This window comes from Oncorhynchus masou, chromosome 9, assembly GCF_036934945.1.
Source record: "Oncorhynchus masou masou isolate Uvic2021 chromosome 9, UVic_Omas_1.1, whole genome shotgun sequence".
Classification (NCBI taxonomy): domain Eukaryota; kingdom Metazoa; phylum Chordata; class Actinopteri; order Salmoniformes; family Salmonidae; genus Oncorhynchus; species Oncorhynchus masou.
In genome coordinates this window covers 19128105-19133846 of record NC_088220.1, presented here as the reverse complement: position 1 = coordinate 19133846, position 5742 = coordinate 19128105, and positions in this window count along the sequence as shown.

The following is a 5742-nucleotide window of genomic DNA, read 5'->3' as shown; positions in this document are numbered from 1 at the left end:
CATGAGTAGAGGCGGGGCTAATGGCATTGTTATAGGGCTCGGCCTACTGCAGTTTGAGAATGAAAGTCCATGCACTCAGACTCACTCTAAGGAAAAACACTTAAAGTTTTAAGGCTATTCTTTATTTTGTTATATAAATACTTAATAATGGCCTAGGCTTATGTGATATTTGTATTTAATCATTTGTGATTTATTTTATAATTTCTACAGTGGAAAATTAAAGTGACACCCTAAAGCCCACTGTAACATATGGAGCAAATAATATTTGCTGTTGAATAAATATTGACATTTCAAATAGTTGAATCAATCAAAATGTCATTGGATTATTGAATACCAAGTTCCATATAATATCAATCAATGATGTATTTAATACCCACAAAGCATTTTTACTCTAAACCCGTAATATATAAAATGACCAGCAGAGTGTACTCCTCTCACATATTTTGTCCATCGGAACACTTGTTCAACACGTTATACAACGGGTGGGTCTAATCCTGAGTGCTGATTGGTAAAAACCACATTTTTCCTGTTTCTGTTCCACAAATTACCACCGGCTAAATCTAATTCAAAATGCCAATTTACTCTGTTCCATCTGACTGTGCAATCCACTGTCTCATCAGCCGAGCCGGGTACTTTATAAACTAAATCTCCACAATAAAAAGCATCTAGACATGATCTCGTTTTAGACTAACATTTAGTTTTCAACAGAAAATATCTATATCTAAAAATATCTATATAAACCTTGCTGTCTGTCTCCGACAACAACATTGTTACAATATTTAAATTTGATCTCCATCTTTCCCATAGTAGTGAAAGAGTCGGGAGTCGGGATGAGAATGGCACGCAGGTAGCGTTTCCCATCCAGTCGAAATCATGAATCAGCTGGCATCATTTTAATGGATATTTACAAATGAATGTCAATTGAAAAATGGTCAAACTAAACAATGTGCAGCTAGTTTGCAGTTTTTCCAGCTTCAGTTTGAAGTGATTGTGTTAGTTGTGTTGTTGGCTAGCTCCTCTGTACAACGGTGTCCTGAGGAGAGCACATTTTCTATGCCAGGTGAAATCGTGCCTCATTAGCTTATTGGTATGGATGTATCCAAATAAATGGCACTCGAAAACAGCTTAAACAAATGTAACTACTTTGTTGTTAATCAGTCTGGACTATTTGATGTGACTGTACGTTAGCTGTAGTTGGTTAGCTAGCGAGCAAGTGATAAGAACGTTGCCAGCCAGTATGGCAATAGAACATGTAGAGGAACTACTGGGTCGCGTCCATAGATACAGAACAAAAAGACTTAAAGACTGGGCCGCGTCCCTGGCAACTGAACCGATGGAAGGAACGACCAGCAGGCTTGGGTAGCAACCCCAGATTTGTGTCGGGACTATATCTTGTGCAGTGGCAATTTTAGCATGTAAATCTTGGTGGGCAAAGAACACAACACAACGCGACAAACAGTGCCCACAAACTGTTAGGGCCTACATAAAGCTGTCCCTACAGCAGAGTCCCAACACCTTACCACTGCTACACCTGGCTATCAGCAGAGCCTTGTCTGGCAGCTAAACAGTTTATTCAGCCTCATTTGCTGCCTTTAAAAAATATATAGCTGAAATGGCTGACTTACTTAAACAAATGATGTTTCTACGGACAATTGAGATGTACAAAATATGGCATAAGGGGACGACAAGCGGATAAGAGGAAATGCGTAATTTTGATTAAGACATTCATGAGTGAGCCAGGACAGACATAGTCTTTATAACTATTTGTTCAGCAGTTTTGAAATGTACAGCGACAGAATTCAGAACATGGGCCGTTCTTACAGTGTTCTCCCTGTATACCAAGTCAGAACCATAGGATAAATACAGGGGGCATATTAGCAGACAATGAAAGCTCTTACAATATTCAGTGATTACATTTCTCTAAAACAGGTTATAGGCTACATGTGCACCACCAGTCAGGGAAAGTAGACCAAATTATTAGGGTGAGGCACATGGGCTACTAACAGCTTACTACACAACATACACTTAGTATTACTTTCTTAGCTACAGTATACATATCTCCCTGGCACATTACATAATTTATGCAGCAGCATACAATACATTTTTGGACTCACCTTGTTGTGCTGTGCTCACTTGAACAGGAAGATGGTGCGGCAGTCCTTCGTGGGCAAACTTTGTCATCAAAGTCTGGTACTCTCTGGATTTATGGTGCTTTCAAGACAACTGAGAACTCAAAAAAAAAAGGTTGGATCATGATGACGTCAGTGATCTTCAGGTCAGAGCTCTAGAAAAAGGCCAGAGTTCCCGATTTACAATTCCGAGTTGGATGACTGTTCAAAATGTATTTTCCCAGTCGGAGCTAGTTTTTTCTGCCTGAGTTCCCAGTTGTCTTGAACTCACTGAAGTCAGATTTCCCAGTTCTAAGTTAACAGTTGTTTTGAGCGCAGCAGAAATCATGCTGGATTGACAGCATGGCCAATGTTGAATGTTTAGCATTTTAAGCTTGGAAAAGAGACTCTTAAACCCAGAATTGGGACCACACATCCACTCCACTGAATAGCAGGCTAGTGGTTGCTTTTCAATCCCTGCAGTTAGCCACTCATTCCTTCCAAACCACTCATTGTTGAATTTGCGATTTACAACTTGTTGTGTAATGTTTATGTCCAATGGCCTATGACCCCCGACAGGTTTTATGTATAATTTATCTTCATATGACAAGGATTAAAAAGGATTTGCCAGGAGATTGTCGACTTGATTCATGATGATGACTGCTAGCTAAGATTTGGAAGTATGACGTTGACATGATCAGTCCAATCAAAGCTACTGTAGATATAACAGGGGCGGCAGGGTAGCCTAGTGGTTAGAGCGTTGGACTAGTAATCAAAAGGTTACAAGTTTGAATCCCCAAGCTGACAAGGTACAAATCTGTCGTTCTGCCCCTGAACAGGCAGTTAACCCACTGTTCCTAGGCCGTCATTGAAAATAAGAATTTGTTCTTAACTGGCTTGCCTGGTTAAATAAAGGTAAAAAAATAAAAACATTTGATGTAATTTTATCTGTGGCCAATGATCTTGAGCCTTCTTGGATGGGCACTTCTAATGTAACTCTATGGCAGCACCCAAGTGGCTTGAATTTTCGAGCTCTGCCCGTAGATTTGGCAGTGACGTAGTGTCCCCATGAGTGACAGAACACTGGGACAATCGCGGCGCAATTAGAGAACATTACCAAGAGAACATTATTTTTTACACGGTTTGCAAACTTATATGTGACATATTAATGCCATAATTGTAAGGGATTTCCTCCCCTTCGTCTGAAGAGGAGAGGCGAGAAGGATCGGAGGACCAATATGCGGCGTGGTAAATGTCCATGGTTCTTTTAATAAGAAATACTTAACATGAACACAACTGAATACAAAAACAATAAATGTGCAACGAACAAAACCCAAAACAGTACCGTGTGGTGAAAAACACAGACACGGAAACACAGTCAGTGAAACCCAGGCTACCAAAGTATGATTCTCAATCAGAGACAACTAATGACACCTGCCTCTGATTGAGAACCATACTAGGCCGAAACATAGAAATCCCCAAATCATAGAAAAACAAACATAGTCTGCCCACCCCAACTCACGCCCTGACCATACTAAATAATGACAAAACAACGGAAATAAAGGTCAGAACGTGACAGTACCACCCCCCCCCCCAGGGGTGCGGACTCCGGCCGCAAAACCTTAACCTATAGGGAAGGGCCTGGGTGGGCGTCTGTCCGCCGTGGCGGCTCTGGCGCGGGACGTGGACCCCACTTCACCACAGTCTTTTTCCGCCTCATTGTCCGCCTCCGTGGCCTCCTAAACACAGCGACCCTTCTAAATGGCCCCACTGGACTGAGGGGCAGCTCCGGCCTGAAGGGCAGCTCCGGACTGAGGGGCAGCTCGGGACTGACTGACGGCTCTGGCAGATCCTGGCTGACTGGCGGCTCTGGCAGATCCTGGCTGACTGGCGGCTCTGGCAGATCCTGGCTGACTGGCGGCTCTCGCAGATCCTGGCTGAATGGCGGCTCTGGCAGACGGGAGGCTCTGGCGGCTCATGACAGACGGGAGGCTCTGGCGGCTCATGACAGACGGGAGGCTCTGGCGGCTCATGACAGACGGGAGGCTCTGGCGGCTCATGACAGACGGGAGGCTCTGGCGGCTCATGACAGACGGGAGGCTCTGGCGGCTCTGGACAGACAGGAACATCTGTAGGGAGGAGACAGAGAGACAGCCTGGTGCGTGGGGCTGCCACAGGACCCTCCAGGAGGCTTAATGTTAGGAGGAGGCACCCGAAGGACCGGGCTGTGGGGGAGCACTGGAGCTCTGGTGCGCAGCCTTGGCACCACTCCCCCAGGCTGGATAACTACTCTAGCCCGGACCCTCCAGAGCGCAGGCACAGGTTGAACCGGGCTGTGGGTAAGCACGGGAGATCCTAGTGCCTACTACACGCACCACCTCTCCCGTAGGCTCCACTCCCACATTTGCCCTGCACGAGCGGAGTGCAGGCGTAGGACGCACTGCACCCTCCCAGCACCCCGGAGACACAGCACGCAGAGCCGGCGCAGGATACCATGGACCGAAACGGCGTACCGGCGACCAGACACGCTGAGCAGGCACCATACGCCCTGGCTGGATGCCCACACTCGCATGACACTCTCGGGGGGCTGTCCTATAGCGCACCGGGCTATGGGCACGTACTGGCTACACCGTGCGCTTAACCGCATAACACGGTGCCTGACCAGCAACACGCTGCTTATAATAAGCACGAGGAGTGAGCTCAGGTCTGCTACCTGGCTTAGCCCCACACCTCGTGTGCCCCCCCAAATTTTTGGGTCCGGGCTAGAGTAGTTATCCAGCCTGGGGGAGTGATGCCAAGGCTGCGCACCAGAGCTCCAGTGCTCCCCCACAGCCCGGTCCTTCGGGTGCCTCCTCCTAACATTAAGCCTCCTGGAGGGTCCTGTGGCAGCCCCACGCACCAGGCTGTCTCTCTGTCTCCTCAAATTTTTGGGGGCTGCCTCTCGCACCTGTCGCCGCCGCTCAGCTTTCGCTGCCTCCAGCTCTGCTTTGGGGCGGCGATATTCCCCAGCCTGTGCCCAGGGTCCTTCTCTGTTCAAAATCTCCTCCCATGTCCAGGAGTCCTGTGATGCTGGCCGCTGTTGTTGCTGCTGCTGCTGTCGTCGCTGTCTGTTACCACGCCGCTTGGTCCTTGGTTGGTGGGTGTTTCTGTAAGGGATTTCCTCCTCTTCATCTGAAGAGGAGAGGCGAGAAGGATCGGAGGACCAATATGCGGCTTGGTAAGTGTCCATGGTTCTTTTAATAAGAAATACTTAACATGAACACAACTGAATACAAAAACAATAAACGTGCAACGAACGAAACCCAAAACAGTACCGTGTGGTGAAAAACACAGACACGGAAACAAATACCCACAAACAAACAGTGAAACCCAGGCTACCTATGTATGATTCTCAATCAGAGACAACTAATGACACCTGCCTCTGATTGAGAACCATACTAGGCCGAAACATAGAAATCCCCAAATCATAGAAAAACAAACATAGACTGCCCACCCCAACTCACGCCCTGACCATACTAAATAATGACAAAACAACGGAAATAAAGGTCAGAACGTGACAATAATAACATGCCAAACTGGCAATCCCCCCCCCAAAAAAAGGTTTACTTTTATTTCTTTATTTTCTTAAAATGTG